Source organism: Emys orbicularis, chromosome 15, assembly GCF_028017835.1.
Source record: "Emys orbicularis isolate rEmyOrb1 chromosome 15, rEmyOrb1.hap1, whole genome shotgun sequence".
In the NCBI taxonomy this organism is placed as follows: domain Eukaryota; kingdom Metazoa; phylum Chordata; order Testudines; family Emydidae; genus Emys; species Emys orbicularis.
Window position 1 is genome coordinate 9,222,855 of NC_088697.1, and position 17,393 is coordinate 9,240,247.

The following is a 17,393-nucleotide window of genomic DNA, read 5'->3' on the forward strand; positions in this document are numbered from 1 at the left end:
ACGTGGGCTGGCCGGGAAGGGTACATGATGCTCGCGTCTTCAGGCACTCTGTTCTGTTTCGAAAGCTGGAGGAAGGGACTTTCTTCCAGGACCAGAAAATAACCATTGGGGATGTTGAAATGCCTATCGTTATCCTTGGGGACCCAGCCTACCCCTTAATGCCATGGCTCATGAAGCCGTACACAGGCAGCCTGGACAGGAGTTAGGACCTGTTCAACTACAGGCTGAGCAAGTGCCGAATGGTGGTGGAATGTGCATTTGGGCGTTTAAAAGCACGAGTTTTGTGAAAAAAGAAAGGGCTTCGTCGTGTAAACGTGTCCAGGCTTAATTCGGTTTAACGCGGCTAAAGTCGACCTAACCTCGTAGTGTAGACCAGGCCTCACATGACGAAGCCCTTTCTTTTGACTTAAAGGGCCCTTTAAACCGGTTTCTTTACTCCACCTCCGATGAGGGGATTAGCGATAAAATTGGCCTTAGTGGGTCGGAATTGGGTTAGTGTGGACGGAATTCGACGTTATTGGCCTCCCGGAGCTATCCCACAGTGCTTCATTGTGACCGCTCTGGACAGCACTCTCAACTCAGATGCACTGGCCAGGTAGACAGGAAAAGCCCCGTGAATGTTTGAATTTCATTTCCTGTTTGCTGAGCGTGGAAAGCACAGGTGACCACGCAGAGCTCATCAGCACAGGTAACCATGATGGAGTCCCAGGATCGCAAAAGAGCTCCAGCATGGACAGAACGGGAGGTACGGGATCTGCTCGCCATATGGGGAGATGAATCAGTGCTGGCTGAACTCCGAAGCAGTAAACGAAATGGCAAAATATTAGAAAAGGTCTCCAAGGCCATGAAGGACAGAGGCCATAACAGGGACGCACAGCAGTGCCGCGTGAAAATTAAGGAGCTAAGGCAAGCCTACCACAAAGCCAGAGAAGCAAACGGAAGGTCCAGGGCTGAGCCGCAAACATGCCGCTTCTACGCGGAGCTGCATGCCATTCTAGGGGGTGCAGCCACCACTACCCCAACCGTGTGCTATGAGTCCCTCACTGGAGAAACACACAGGGAAGCGGGTTCGGGGTACAAGGAAGATGAGGATGAAGATAATGTAAATAGCTCACAGCAGCAAGGAAGCGAAGAAACTGGTTTCCCCAACAGCCAGGATCTGTTTATCATCTTGGACGTGGAACCAGTAACCCCCGAACTCACCCAAGACCCTGTGGGCACACAGGGGACCTCTGGTGAGTGTACCTTTGTAAATATTACACATGGTTTAAAAGCAAGCGTGTTTAATGATTAATGATTAATTTGCCCTGGCAATCGCGGCCAGTACAGCTACTGGAAAAGTCTGTTAACGTGTATGGGGATGTAGCGGAAATCCTCCAGGGACATCTCCAGAAAGCTCTCCTTCATGTACTCCCAAAGCCTTTGCAAAAGGTTTCTGGGGAGGGCTGCCTTATCCCGTCCACCATGGTAGGACACTTTACCACGCCAGGCCAGTAGCACGTAGTCTGGAATCATTGCATAACAAAGCATGGCAGCGTATGGTCCCGGTGTTTGCTGGCATGCAGACAACATCCATTCCTTATCGCTCTTTGTTATCCTCAGGAGAGTGATATCATTCACGGTCACCTGGTTGAAATGGGGCAATTTTATTAAGGGGACATTCAGAGGTGCCCCTTCCTGCACTGTTGAACAGAAATATTCCCCGCTGTTAGCCACGCGGTGGGGGGGAGGGGTGAAGTGATCATCCCAGAGAATTGGGTGTGTGGGAGAGGGGAATTAGTTGGGTTTGTGCTGCATGTTAACCCTGAAACCGCAGCCCCTCCTTTTACATTGCAAACCAATTTTAAATGGCCAACCCAACGGGTGCTTGGTATGGTTAATGAGAGCAGTACTGTTTTAAACCATCCCCACATGTTAAGAAGGTTAAAAAAGCCAAAAGACTGTGTCTTACCATGGCTGCCTGCAAGCTGAAATCTGTGGCCTGGCACTGCGTGAGTTATCTCTCACACCAAACCGGCAGGCCCTCAATATAAGAGGAAAAATGCGACCTTGTAATGAAAGCACATGTGCTGTATAATGTGAACAGCAAAATTTAACGTGAAAGAGTGTACCCATTGTTCTCTAAAATGTGTCTTTTTTAACCACCTCTCCCTTCTCCTCCACCAGCTGCAAGTCTTTCTCCTTCACAGAGGCTAGTGAAGATTCGAAAGCGAAAGCGAAGGACGCGTGATGAAATGTTTACAGAACTACAGACTGCCTCCCACGCTGACAGAGCACAGCAGAATGCGTGGAGGCAGTCAATGACTGATTATAGAAAAGCCCAATATGAGCGAGAGGAGAGGTGGCGTGCTGAATCGCGGGCTGAAGGCCCATAGAAGGCAAGAGTCGATGCTCCGGCTGCTGGAGCATCAAACTGATATGCTCCAGCGTATGGTTGAGCTGCAGGAAAGGCAGCAGGAGCAGAGACCGCTGCTACAGCCCCTCTGTAACCAACAGCCCTCCTCCCCAAGTCCCATTGCCTCCTCACCCAGATGCCCAAGAACACGGTGGGGGGGCCTCCGGCCACCCAGTCACTCCACCCCCAGATGATTTCCCGAGCAATAAGTGTTAAAGTTTTAAAGTTTTAAACTGCAGTGTGTCCTTTTCCTTCCCTCCTCCCCCACCCATCCCGGGCTACCTTTGCAATTATCCCCCTAGTTGTGTGATGAATTAATAAAGAATGCATGAATGTGAAGTAACAATGACTTTATTGCCTCTGCAAGTGGTGCTTGAAGGGTGGAGGGTAGGGGAGGGTGGGGTGGTTGGTTTACAGGGAAGTAGAGTTAACCGGGTGGGTGGGGGGCAGAGATTTCATCAAGGAGAAACAAACAGAAGTTTCACACCGTAGCCTGGCCAGTCACAAAACTCGTTTTCAAAGCTTCTCTGATGCGCACCACGCCATGCTGTGCTCCTCTAACCGCCCTGGTGTCTGGTTGCGCGTAATCATTGGCCAGGCGATTTGCCTCAACCTCCCACCCCGCCATAAATGTCTCCCCCTTACTCTCACAGATATTGTGGAGCGCACAGCAAGCAGCAATAACAATGGGGATATTCTTTTCGCTAAGGTCTGAGCGAGTCAGTAAGCTGCGCCAGCGCGCTTTTAAACGTCCAAATGCACATTCTACCACCATTTGGCACTTGCTCAACCTGTAGTTGAACAGGTCCTGACTCCTGTCCAGGCTGCCTGTGTACGGCTTCATGAGCCATGGCATTAAGGGGTAGGCTGGGTCCCTAAGGATAACGATAGGCATTTCAACATCCCCAACGGTTATTTTCTGGTCCGGGAAGAAAGTCCCTTCCTCCAGCTTTCGAAACAGAACAGAGTGCCTGAAGACGTGAGCATCATGTACCCTTCCCGGCCAGCCCACGTTGATGTCGGTGAAACGTGCCTTGTGATCCACCAGGGCTTGCAGCAGCATTGAAAATTACCCCTTGCGGTTTATGTACTCAGTGGCTTGGTGCTCCGGTGCCAAGATAGGGATATGGGTTCCGTCTATCGCCCCACCACAGTTTGGGAATCCCATTGCAGCAAATCCATCCACTATGGCCTGCACGTTTCCCAGAGTCACTACCCTTGATATCACCAGGTCTCTCATTGCCCTGGCAACTTGGATCACAGCAGCCTCCACAGTAGATTTGCCCACTCCAAATTGATTCCCGACTGACCGGTAGCTGTCTGGCGTTGCAAGCTTCCACAGGGCTATCGCCACTCGCTTCTCAACTGTGAGGGCTGCTCTCATCCTGGTATTCTGGCGCTTCAGGGCAGGGGAAAGCAAGTCACAAAGTTCCATGAAAGTGCCCTTACGCATGTGAAAGTTTCGCAGCCACTGGGAATCGTCCCAGACCTGCAACACGATGCGGTCCCACCAGTCTGTGCTTGTTTCCCGGGCCCAGAATCGGCGTTCCACGGCATCAACCTGCCCCAGGAACACCATGATTTCCACATTGCTGGGGCCTGTGCCTTGTGAGAGGTCTAGGTCCATGTCAATTTCCTCATCACTCTCGTCGCCGCGCTGCAATCGCCTCCTCCTCGGCTGGTCCTGGTTTTGCTTTGGCATGTTCTGGCTCTGCATATACTCCAGGACAATGCGCGTGGTGTTCATAGTACTCATAATTGCCGCGGTGATCTGAGCGGGCTCCATGATCCCAGTGCTAGCTATGGCATCTGGTCTGAAAAAAGGCGCGAAACTAGTATCTGACGGACCAGGGGAAGGAGGGAGGGAGGGAGGGAGGGGCGAGTGACGACATGGCGTACAGGTACAGGGAATTAAAATCAAGAAAGGTGGCTGTGCATCAGGGAGAAACACAAACAACTGTCACACAGAATGCCCCCCCCTGAGATTTAACTCAAAAGCCTGGGTTTAGCAGGCCGTTGATTTGACGGAGGGAGGGGGGAAGGAAATGAATACAGAACAAATCTATTTTTTATATCTTAAGATGACGGTGCAGCATGACTGATAGCCTTTGGCATTTTCTGGGTGCTTGGCAGCAAATACTGGGCGCTTGGCAGTTAGCCTTCAGGCCTATTGCACGATCTGCTGCTCAGGGAAGACTCTGCTAACGTACGATGAGCCAGCAGGGCGCTTGGCAGAAAATGGCATACTACGACTGATAACCATCATCATCAAGACAGTTCCATAGGACTGAGCATGTCTGCCCAGGTGCCCATGATCGACAGCCACTGCTGTACGACGAGGACGGTTACCAGTCGTAATAAACCATCTACTGCCAAAAGGCTGGTGCAATGCAGCCCCACGGCTGCCGGCACCCAGATTGCCAATGAAGGCTACCAGTCATGCTGCACCGTCTACCACCAAAAGGCAGTTAGCTGCTGCTGCTGTGTAGCAATGCAGTCCCACGTCTGCCGGCACCCAGATGACATATGGTGATGGTGAGCTGAGATGAGCGGGCTCCATGCTTGCCGTGGTATGTTGTCTGCACAGGTAACCCAGGTAGAAAGGCGCAAATCTATTGTCTGCCGTTGCTCTGACAGAGGGGGAGGGGCCTGACGACATGTACCCAGAACCCCCCACGACACTGTTTTGCATCATTCGGGCACTGGGATCTCAACCCAGAATTCCAATGGGCGGCAGAGACTGCGGGAAAGCTACCCATAGTGCAATGCTCCGGAAGTCGACGCTAGCCTCGGTACTGTGGACGCGGTCCGCCGACTAGAGCACTTAGAGCATTTTATGTGGGGACACACAAAATCGGCTGTATACAACCGATTTCTATAAAACCGGCTTCTATAAATTCGATCTAATTTCGTAGTGTAGACATACCCTCAGTGAGAACAGAACTACAATGTAGTGAGAAAACTGTATAAAACAAGTAGTTGTGGCTGAGTGGTTAAGGTGATTGGACTAGAAATCTGGGGGGTTCTCACTGTGATGGTTCAAAGCCTGCCAACTACACAGGAAATTGTTGCTCTTTAGTTTCAAGAGAGCTGGGTCTTGTCTGACTCTCAGGCTATGTCTACACCACAGAGTTATGCCACTTTAGTTAAAGTGTTTTAATTAAACAGCGGTTGCAGGTCCACACTATCCCCCTTGTGTCACCAGAGCCCATCCACGCTAGCAGCTCTTGCATTACCACAGAGAGCAGTGCACTGTGGGTAGCTATCCCACTGTGCAACTGGCCAGAGGGTGCTTTGGGAAGGGTTTGCAATGCCTCATGGGCTGGTACAACATCACATGATGCAGGTTTCTCTATTCCATTGTTCTATGGGCATCCTACTAGATTGCCAGCTGCTTTTCAACTGCAATGTGTGTGGAGGGGTAGAGACTGTTGGTGTGTGGGGAGAGACAGTGTGTGTGTTGGGGGAGTGAGAGTGTTGGCACACTGTCTCTAAGTTCAGACAGCTGCTGGAATCAACCAGTCCTGAGGCAGGGGGAGGGGGACAGCTCCAACATCAGCCCCCCCTTCTCTCACTGGCTCAGCTCAGCACAGCAGTCTCTGTCACAAACACACAGACACACACTGCTGCCTGCTTAGCTCTGTGTCAGGGGTGCTGGAACAGGGGGTTTAGAGGGCCATGGGCCCACCACGCTTTACCGGCTGTTAGGACAAATGATGGAAGGGGGAGTCTTGGGGGTAAGAGACGTTCTGTGGGTGTTGCCTCAGGGGGAGAGGTGGTGTGAGTGTGGGTCCTTGGGGAAAGCGGCATCATATGGATTCCACAGTTTGGACAATGGTGGCCCCTCACTGTTAGGAATCTTCCGCTGCCCCTGCTCTGTGTTCGTAGTGTGGGAGAGAGCAGCATTCCACCATAGTGATTTGCGCTGTGGGGCTCGGGAGGCGATTTAAAGGGCCCCGGGCTCCAGCCAGTGCGTGGAGCCCTGGGCTCTTTAAATCACCAGCCTGGGGAAGCTGGTCTGGTCCGGCACGGCGTACCGGCTCCTGCTGGGAACACCGGACCGGACCAGCTTACTTTCACCTCTGGAAGGTCCTCATGTGGATCAATAACTGGTTAGAAGAGAGGAAACAAAGGGTAGGAATAAATGGTCAGTTTTCAGGATGCAAACAGGTAAATAGTGCTGTCTGTACTGGGACCAGTACTATTCAACATATTCACAAACAATCTGCTAAAAAGTGAGGTGACAAAATTTGCAGATGGTCCAAAACTACTGAGGATAGTTAAGTCCAAAGCAGACTGTGAGGAGTTAAAAAGAGACTTCACAAAACTGGGTGACTGGGCAACAAAATAGCAGATGAAATTCAATGTTGATAAATGCAAAGTGAGGCACATTGGAAAACATAATCCCAACTATACATATAAAATGATGGGATGTAAAATAGCTGTTGCAACTCAAGTGAGAGATCTTGGAATCATTATGGAAAGTTCTCTGAAAACATGCACTCAATGTGCACTGGCAGTCAAAAAAGTGAACAGAATGTTGGGAATCATTAGGAAAGGGATAGATAATAAGAGAGAAAATCTTATTGCCACTATATAAATCCATGGCACGCCCACATCTTGAATGCTGCATGCAACTATGGTCACCCCATCTTAAAAAAGATGTATTGGAATTGGAAAAGTTTCAGAAAAGGGGTATGGAGTGTCTACCATATGAGGAGAGAATAATAAGACTGGGACTTTTCAGCTTGGAAAAAAGATGACTAAGTGGGTATATGATAGCGGTCTAGAAAATCATGACTGGTGTGGAGAAAGTAAATAAGGAAGTGTTACTTATTCCTTCTCATAACACAAGGACCAGGAATCACCAAATGAAATTAATAGGCAGCACGTTTAAAACAAACAAAAGGAAGTATATTTTCACACAACGCACAGTCAACCTGTGGAACTCCTTGCCAGAGGAAGTTGTGAAGGCCAAGACTATAACAGGGTTCAAAAAAATGAGCTAAATCAATTCATGGATGATAGGCTCTGAACCAGGATGGATAGGGACAATGTCCCTAGCCTCTCTTTGCCAGGAGGTAGGAATGGGTGACAGGGGATAGATCACTTGATGATTACTTGTTCTGTTCATTCCTTCTGAAGCACCTGGCTTTGGCCACTATGGGAAGACAGGATACTGGGCTAGATGGACCCAGTCTGACCCAGTATGGCCGTTCTTATATCCTTATGCTCCTTTCATATAGATGCCTGGAATTCTGCCTCACAATGTGTCCCTGAGGTCTCAGCCAGAATGTCCCAGGCAGGCAAACACTCTGGGCTCCTGAAGCCTCTGCCACCCATGTAGTGCCCTATGGCTCATCCCGAACCCTTGATGCTGCTCCTTTCCATAGAATGTGAAAGGAGAGGAGGCAGTGCAGGAGCATTATGGGGATGCAGATCTGAGGCTTTGAGAGATACAGATTGTTTGAGAAATCAGATTGTTGTAAACCATGCAGCCACCCCCTAAATCAGGGACCTGTTCCAGCCCTAAGTCTGGGCTACCAATATCCCTTCCACAGAGCAGATTGCCACAGATTACAGCCTGAAAATAGGCTTGTGAAACTAACTCCTGTTCTCCCGGACAGGGTCTGCCTTAAACCAAATGGTACCCTAGGCAAGATGCGTCCTCGGTGCCTGCCCCCGATATGTTAAACTTTTGAATATCTTATTTTTCATTGCATTTGTAGCTCATTTCATGATTTTCATGCACAATTTGGATGTATGATTTTCTCTGTCATATAAAATGATACATTTGCATGCTAGGATCTGTAAACCTGTATTTATTCATGCCATATATAAGCAGATAAAACACATTCATTTCCTCTAAGCATATAGAAACTTTTTAATTTTAACAGTAACTGAAATGTACTAATATCTAGAAATCAAACTGTCACCAACACAGGGTGGACCAGTATTAAATAGTGTTACAGTAAGAGACAGCGTTAGAATGTTAACCATAGTCCTTTAGTTTTAAAGGTCGCTTTTCTCGCCTTTGCTCTCATGAACTGAAGCGCAGCATTAGAGAGATCCAAAGATTGGCCAATGGCATTTTCAAGTGCTAAAATAGCAAGCGATGTTGGTCTCTCATTGGCCATCATCAATTGAAGATATGGTTTAATGAGCCGGAGCTTCAAGGTGAGGGTGGCTCTGGCCACCGCCTTCCATTGTGCTGCTGGGCACCCAGTCCCTGGTGGCCAATATGTGAAGCTGGGAGAAGAAAGTGAGGTGGCAAGTGGCGGCAGGACTTTTGCCACCAGGGTCTAGCTGCCCAACTTCCTCCTCATACCACTGGGCCCCAGTCGCCTTCAGATAACCCAGGAACTAAGGCAGGAATAGGGCGAGGAAGCAAGTAAAGCTGAGCAGGGAAGGCAAAAGTTAATCTTGCCTTCATGGGCCGCTCGCAATGATGTCCTTTTTCTGTGCTACAGCTGACAAAAACATTCCAGACAGAAAAACAGTAGGCCAAAAAGCAGCCTAGCAGCTGCTGAAGTAGTTCAGTTGGGTGAGTGCTAGACTGAAAATCTACAGGTCCCTGGTTCAATCCCAGGCTTTGGCATGCTCTTTTATCCCCCTTTGTGCAGGGGTGGGATGTTTTCTGACAGTGCAGCAGTGCCTTTAACTGCCACGAGTCCCTCATTTTGGGCTATGCAGCTGGAAAAGACAGCATGGGCTTCTGCACCAAGTTGGCTCACCTGACTTTTCATTCTTCTCTTGCTCTTTGTCAGCAAGGGGAAGAAAAACAAGCTCTCCTTCAAGCAAGAACCACAAGGGCGATGTAAGGGTAACTTCCTGAACACTGGTTCCAGCCCTCTGGTCTACCAGCTGACCTATCGAAGAGCTGCCACCACTTTCTCTAGGTTTGCCCATTGGTGTGTGCCAGGGCGAGTGCCAGCGAAGTGGATGGAATTTGAAGGGAGGGGCAGAACACTATAAGAGGGTTTCTGTAGTGTAGTGGTTATCACGTTTGCCTAACATGCAAAAGGCCCCTGGTTCAACCAGGCAGAAACATGCGGGCTTCCTTTTCCCAGATCCCCTTGCTGTCCAGGAAGACGCTCTTCCTTCTGCTATTGGCCCATCCCTGGGATAACTCCAACCCCCGCATGACAGAAGGCGGTGACATCAGCGGAGAAAGCGCTTTGGCATCAGTCTGGAGAACCTAAAGCAGTTAGAAGTAACAGAGGGTCCTGTGGCACCTTTAAGACTAACAGAAGTATTGGAGCATAAGCTTTCGTGGGTGAATGCCCACTTCACTTCACTTGACGAAGTAGGCATTCACCCACGAAAGCTTATGCTCCAATACTTCTGTTAGTCTTAAAGGTGCCACAGGACCCTCTGTTGCTTTTTACAGATTCAGACTAACACGGCTACCCCTCTGATACTTAAAGCAGTTAGGCGTGTCACCTTTTAGGGTATGTCTACACTACAGGATTAATTTGAATTTATATAATTCGAATTTAGGAAACCGATTTTATAAATTCGAATGTATTCGGCCACACTAGGCACCATTAATTCGGTGGTTTGCGTCCAAGCTACCATAGTAGCATCGATTTCCAGAGCGTTGCATTGTGGGTAGCTTTTACATAGCTATCCCATAGTTCCCGCAGTCTCCACCCCCCTTGGAATTCTGGGTTGAGACCCCAGTGCATGATGGGGCAAAAAACATTGTCGCAGGTAGTTCTGGGTACAGCCTCCCCCTCCCTCCCTGAAAGCAACGGCAGACAACCATTTCGCGCCTTTTTTCCTGAGTGAACTCTGCAGACTCCATTCTGCATCAAGCATGGATCCCGTTGTGCTCCAGAACGCAGTCTTGAACATTATAAACACCTCGCGCTTTCTCGTGGAGTTTATGCTTACACAGGACCAGAAAAAAGAGGCGAGGAGGAGGAGGCGGCGATTGCAGCGCAGCGACCAGCGTGATGAGGACGTGGACACGGACACAGAATTCTCTGAGACCGCGGGCCCCGGTGCTTTGGAGATTATGATGTTAATGGGCCAGGTTATAGGCTTGGAACGCCGATTCTGGGCCCGGGAAACAAGCACAGACTGGTGGGACCGCATAGTGTTGCAGGTGTGGGACGATTCCCAGTGGCTGAGAAACTTTCGCATGCGTAAGGGCACTTTCATGGAACTTTGTGACTTGCTTTCCCCTGCCCTGAAGCGCCAGAATACCAAGATGAGAGCAGCCCTCACAGTTGAGAAGCGAGTGGCGATAGCCCTGTGGAAGCTTGCAACGCCAGACAGCTACCGGTCAGTCGGGAATCAATTTGGAGTGGGCAAATCTACTGTGGGGGCTGCTGTGATGCAAGTAGCCAAAGCAATCACGGAGGTGCTGCTACGAAAGGTAGTGACTCTGGGAAATGTGCAGGTCATAGTGGATGGCTTTGCTGCAATGGGATTCCCTAACTGTGGTGGGGCAATAGATGGAACCCATATTCCTATCTTGGCACCGGAGCACCAGGGTACCCAGTACATAAACCGCAAGGGGTACTTCTCAATGGTGCTGCAAGCACTTGTGGATCACAAGGGACGTTTCACCAACATCCATGTGGGCTGGCCGGGAAGGGTTCATGACGCTCGCGTCTTCAGGAACACCAATCTGTTTAAACGGCTGCAGCAAGGGACTTACTTTCCGGACCAGAAAATAACCGTGGGGGATGTTGAAATGCCAATTGTTATTCTTGGGGACCCAGCCTACCCCTTAATGCCATGGCTCATGAAGCCATACACAGGCAGCCTGGACAGGAGTCAGGAGTTGTTCAACTACAGGCTGAGCAAGTGCAGAATGGTGGTAGAATGTGCATTTGGCCGTTTAAAAGGTCGCTGGCGATCCTTATTGACTCGCTCAGACCTCAGCCAAACCAATATCCCCATTGTTATTACTGCTTGCTGTGTGCTTCACAATCTCTGTGAGAGCAAGGGGGAGACCTTTATGGCAGGGTGGGAGGCTGAGGCAAATTGCCTGGCTGCTGATTACTCGCAGCCAGACACCAGGGCGATTAGAAGAGCACACGATGAAGCGCTGCGCATTAGGGAAGCTTTGAAAACCAGTTTCATGACTGGCCAGGCTACAGTGTGAAATTTATGTTTGTTTATCCTTCCTGAAAACCCGCTCCCTTTATTGACTCATTCTCTGTAAGGAACCCACCCTCCCCCTTCCCCCAGCTTGCTTTCAAAGGAAATAAAGTCACCATTGTTTAAAAATCATTTATTCTTTATTAATTGATTATAAAAAGAGGGAGAGAACCTGAGTGGGGTTTGGGAGGAGGATCAGCGGGAAGGAAAAGCCCAGTAAAAAAAGGTTAAGAAAATGGCAGCCTTTTGCTTGGGCTGTCCACTGGGGTGGAATGGGAGGGTGTACGGAGCCTCCCCCCCGTGTTCTTACACATCTGGGTGTGGAGGCTATGGAACATGGTGAGGAGGTAGGGGGGTTATACAGGGGCTGTAGCGGCACAGAACCTGAGTGGGGTTTGGGAGGAGGATCTGCGGGAAGGAAAAGCCCAGTAAAAAAAGGTTAAAAAAATGGCAGCCTTTTGCTTGGGCTGTCCACTGGGGTGGAATGGGAGGGTGTACGGAGCCTCCCCCCCCGTGTTCTTACACGTCTGGGTGTGGAGGCTATGGGACATGGTGAGGAGGTAGGGGGGTTATACAGGGGCTGTAGCGGCACTCTGTTCTCCAGCAGCCGTTCCTGAAGCTCCACCAGACGCCGGAGCATGTCTGTTTGCTCACGCAGCAGCCCCAGCGTTGCTTCCCGACTCCTCTGATCTTCCTGCCGCCACCTCTCATCTCGAGCGTCTCTCCTCTCCTCACGTTGGTCCCTTCTGTCCTCACGTTGGTCCCTCATGTCCTCACGTTGGTCCCTCCTGTCCTCACGGTCACTGGCTTCTTTCCTATACTTGCAAACCGTCTCCTTCCACTCATTCAGATGAGCTCTTTCATTCCTGGTGGATTGCATGATTTCGGAAAACATCTCTTCTCTCGTCTTTTTTTTACGACGCCTTATCTGGGATAGCCTTCGGGAAGGAGGAGGGAGGCTTGAAACATTTGCACCTGCTGGAGGGAGTGAAAAAAGGAGAGAATTTTTTTAAAAGATACATTTTTCAGAACAATGCTTATACTCTTTCACGGTGTATACTATTCACATTACATAGCACATGTGATTTCTGTGCAAGGTCGCATTTTGCCTCTTAATATTGAGTGCCTGTGGCTTTGCTGCTAGAGATCACAGACGCAGGTCGGGGCAACAGAATTCACCTTGCATGCTGCCATGGTAAGCCACTGTCTTTAGGCTTCTGCGCCCTGCTTTCCCACATACCAAGCAAAGCCCGTTGTGCTGCAGTTTTCCTGTTAGCTTGTTTTCTGCTGCTGAAGGTTAACACCCCCCCCCCATCCAATTCTCTGGGATGAGTGCTTTCTCCCTCCCCCCACCGCGTGGCTGGTATCAGGGAAGATCCCTGCAGGAACCAAACTAACACCCCCCCCCCCACCCGCCATGAATTCTCTGGGATGAGTGCTTTCTCCCTCCCCCCACCGCGTGGCTGGTATCAGGGAAGATCCCTGCAGGAACCAAACTAACACCCCCCCCCCACCCGCCATGAATTCTCTGGGATGAGTGCTTTCTCCCTCCCCCCACCGCGTGGCTGGTATCAGGGAAGATCCCTGCAGGAACCAAACTAACACCCCCCCCCCACCCGCCATGAATTCTCTGGGATGAGTGCTTTCTCCCTCCCCCCACCGCGTGGCTGGTATCAGGGAAGATCCCTGCAGGAACCAAACTAACACCCCCCCCCCACCCGCCATGAATTCTCTGGGATGAGTGCTTTCTCCCTCCCCCCACCGCGTGGCTGGTATCAGGGAAGATCCCTGCTAGCAAAACGCGAAAAGCTCTGGGCCAATCCCCCCCCCCCTTTGCACTTGGCTAAATGCAGGGAAGGATTTCTTTTCAGCCACAGGCAAACAGCCCAGTAGGAACGGCCACCTCAGTCCCCTTAATTAAATTCCCTTATTTCAACCAGGTTACCCTAAGCGATATCACTCTCCTGAGGATTACACAGCAAGATAAAGAACGGATGTTGCTTGAATGCCAGCAAACACCGGGACCATACGCTGCCAGGCTCTGTCAGGCAATGATACCAGATTACTTGCTACTAGCATGGCGTGGTCAAGTGTCCTACCATGGAGGACGGAATAAGGCTGCACTGCCCAGAAACCTTGTGGCAAGGCTTTTGGAGTACCTCCAGGAGAGCTTCATGGAGATGTCCCTGGAGGATTTCCGCTCCATCCCCAGACATGTTAACAGAATTTTCCAGTAGCTGTACTGGCTGCGAATGCATCCCAAGTGCTCAGGGCAAATTAATCATTAAAAATGCTTGCTTTTAAACCATGTTTTCTATTTTAAAAGGTAAACTCACCTGAGGTCCCTTCCATGGGGTCATGGTCTTGGGTGCTGGCTTGGGAGGCTTGGGAGGGTACTTCAGTCAGGGTGAGAAACAGTTCCTGGCTGTTGGGGAGAACGGAGAGCTGGGTGCTCTCTGCCAGCTCGTCCTCCTCCTCCTCCTCCTCTTCCCCTTCCACGGAATCATCAGGTGTACCTGATGAGATTATCCCCAGCTCGGAATCCACAGTCAGAGGTGGGGTAGTGGTGGCGGCCCCCCCTAGAAATGCATTTAGCTCAGCGTAGAAGCGGCATGTCCGCGGCTCTGACCCGGAGCGACCGTTTGCCTCCTTTGCTTTTTGATAGGCTTGTCTGAGCTCCTTGACTTTCACGCGGCACTGATCTGTGTCCCTATTGTGGCCTCTCTCCATCATGCCCTTGGAAATTTTTTCATAAGTTTTGGCATTTCGTCTTTTCGAACGCAGTTCAGCTAGCACTGAATCCTCTCCCCATATAGAGATCAAATCCAGTACCTCCTGTACGGTCCATGCTGGTGCTCTTTTTCGATTATCAGCCTGCATGGTTACCTGTGCTGATGAGCTCTCTGTGGTCACCTGTGCTCTCCACGCTGTGCAAACAGGAAATGAAATTCAAATGTTCCCGGGGCTTTTCCTGTCCACCTGGCCAGTGCATGCGAGTTCAGATTGCTGGCCAGAGCGGTCACAATGGTGCACTGTGGGATAGCTCCTGGAGGCCAATAACATCGAATTGCGGCCACACTAACGCTAATTCGAATTGACAAATTCGATTTTGGCGCTACTCCGCTCGTCGGGGTGGAGTACAGAAATCGAATTAAAGGGCCCTTTAATTCGAATTAAATGGCTTCGTTGTGTGGACGGGTCAAGCGTTAATTCGAATTAAGGCAGCTAAATCCGAATTAAAGTCATAGTGTAGACCAGGCCTTGGAGGTTTGTGGCTTGGCCTCCTCTGCCCTTGGAAGTTGGCCTATAGAGGCCGTCACTTCCTGCTGGCTTCCTTTGCATGACTTGCAAAAGGAGGAAGTAAGACAGGAATGGGGCAATAGAGGAAAGTCAAGCTGAGGAAGTCAGGGAAGAATCTGTGCAACAAAATGGGGATAGTAGAGCATGACCATTCGTTCTGCCAAAGCCTGGGGAGGTGTGTTTGGCTTCTGGGAGGTAGAATCCTGTGCCTGCCTCTTGGCATCCTAGGGATGGCTATTTGCAGCCCAGGAGAAGAAGAGGGGTTCTGGGTGGAAGGAAGACAAGCAAAGCTGAGTCCTAGTGTGTGTAAGCGGGGGAATGGTCCTGCTATTGTGGGGAACTTTCCTGGCTTCTGCACTGCCCCGGTGAAGTGGGCTAGCAAAAGGATCTGAGTCCTCACTCCCACTCCCTTTACCCAGAGGCCTCCCTGCCCTCAGGGACTCCCCTTGCTCTCTCCTGTCTGGCAGAGTCCTTGTAACCCCAACAAGGCTGGGCCCAGGATTCCTGGGGGGCTCGACCCCCAACCCTGCTGTGGTCACCCAGGACAGGGGCTAGGGTGTCCCCACTCCGGGGTGCTCTCTCTGCACTGGGCACCTCCCTGACCCACTGATCATTTCATACAATTTAAAGCAAATACAAGTTGTTTAATTAACAATTAATTTAAAAAAAGAATAAGGAAAAATGGGAAGGGTTAAAGGAAAACACATCACCCCACTCTGTGGCAGGGAACATCACAAACAGTGTCTCTGGAATGTCAGAGCAGTTCACAGTCTGTTCCTTGTAGGTCCCAGGCTCCTTCTCAGGCCCTGCGGTGCAGAGACGCTGCAGGTTGGACACTTGCTCTGGCGTTGGCCACACGCTATCAGGCTCTAGGGGGCAGGTTATGATCCCCCCCAAGTCTGGCCTGCAGAGCCTCTTGGTTGAGGCATCTCCCTGTGCTGGGCCCACTGCCCAGAGTCCCCCTCACTCTCCCCAGCTTCTCACCGCACCCAGCTCCAGACTGCTCCAGCCCCAGCACGGCTGCTGCTGCTCTGCCTTCAGCTCCCTGGGCTGCTTCTCTGGCCTCTCTGGCTCTGGCTACTACAGCTCTGCTCCCAGGCCAGGTCTGCTCTGCAGGCTGCTTCTGTGACTCTGCTCCCAGCTCTGACCTGCTTCCTGGGCTGCTTGTCTGGCCCCTCTGGCTCTGGTTGCTGCAGCTCTCCTCCCAGGGCAGGTCTGCTCTCTCTGGGCTGTGCTCTGGCTTTTGGGCTGCAGCTCTGCTCCCAGCAACTTAGCTCGGGCCCCTGCTCTCTCCTTAGCTCGGCCCCACTCTGTCTGACTCAGGCAATTCCAGCTCACACACGGAGGACAGGACCCGCCTGGCCTCCTGACTCTCTGATTAGCCTGCCCGCCCTGTCAATCAGGCTGATCTGGAGCATTGGCCTCTCCCCATTGTTCCTGGGGACTGTCAGTTGCAGGCTCCTGATTTCCCATCGACCCTTCCCCTTTTAGTGCTGGGAGCTAGCCAACCAAAACACCCCCACTGAATGTTAGTAAGGGGGCAACAGTCCCCTTACATGTGCATGTGCCAGCGCTCTTTTCTGGCCAAGCTGGGTGTGCAATAATGGGCTTGAGAGGCTCCCTGCCACTCGTGGGGCAGCGAGAGCCACTTCTTCTTTGTGGCCAACCTGGGGACATGATTGATGGCTTTGGAGGCGGGGGTTGGGCTGGGTGTGAGCAATTGGGATCCAGGAAGCCCACACCTGCCCTTCCAAGGGATGAACACATGGAGGTGCGGTTGGCTGCTGGGAGGTAGAATCCTGTGCCTGCCTCTTGGCATCCCAGGGATGGCTACTGGAAGCTCAGAAGAAGAAGCGGGGTTCTGTGTGGAAGGAAAAGTAGCAATTGTGAGTCCTAGTGGGCTCCTTTCTGGCAAGATGGTTTTCCATTTTAGGCTTGGGAGGAGCCTGCGAGCTGTGGGTGGACTTGTTCCAGTGAGAACCGCTGCTCTTGTCCTGCAGACCTGGGGGCACCAGTGACAGCTTGTGAGGGGGCAGGTGCTGGCTTGAGTGAATGGGATATAGGAAACCCCAGCCTGCCCCTCCAGGACCAAGTCCACTGCTTGTCTTCTGCATTGTAACATCCAGATTTAAATCTTCCTAGCATGTGCTGCGGTTCGTGTATTAAGCCTTCCTGGTTTGGCCTGGTTGTTGCCAAAGTAGCTCAGTTGGGAGTGCATTAGATTAAAGATCTGAAAGTTTCTGGTTTGATGCTAGGCTTTAGCACACCCCTTCACCCTGGGCATGTCGTGCTGGGCTTTCTTCTGGGTGTGCAGCTGTGCCTTGAACTCACAGGTTTTCCTAATTTCAGAGGTAACACTTGCAGAAGGCGGTGTGTGGGGTCATGTGCCCCACCTGGGTTAGTTGTCCCTGCTACATCATGTGGTGCTACCAGGCTCCATCCCTGCACAGCAGCTGCTGGAGGGGTAAGTAGAGAGGGGCTGCCTTTGCTGCTTCCTCTCCCTGCATTGTTCACACCTGGGAGGGGCTGTTGATCATAAGGGGGTGGGGCTGAACCTTGAAATTGTGCCCCCCCTGTTTCAGGA

General features: G+C 51.1%; 2 non-coding genes across 2 annotated transcripts; both read left to right on the forward strand.

The window, feature by feature from the left end:
* The first annotated feature begins 8,920 nt into the window (after window positions 1-8,920).
* Window positions 8,921-8,993, forward strand: TRNAF-GAA (transfer RNA phenylalanine (anticodon GAA)). The gene has a single exon. It is a non-coding gene; the product is annotated as a tRNA-Phe (tRNA).
* Window positions 8,994-9,374: 381 nt separating this feature from the next.
* On the forward strand, window positions 9,375-9,445 carry TRNAV-AAC (transfer RNA valine (anticodon AAC)). Its single transcript has one exon. It is a non-coding gene; the product is annotated as a tRNA-Val (tRNA).
* Window positions 9,446-17,393: the final 7,948 nt, after the last annotated feature.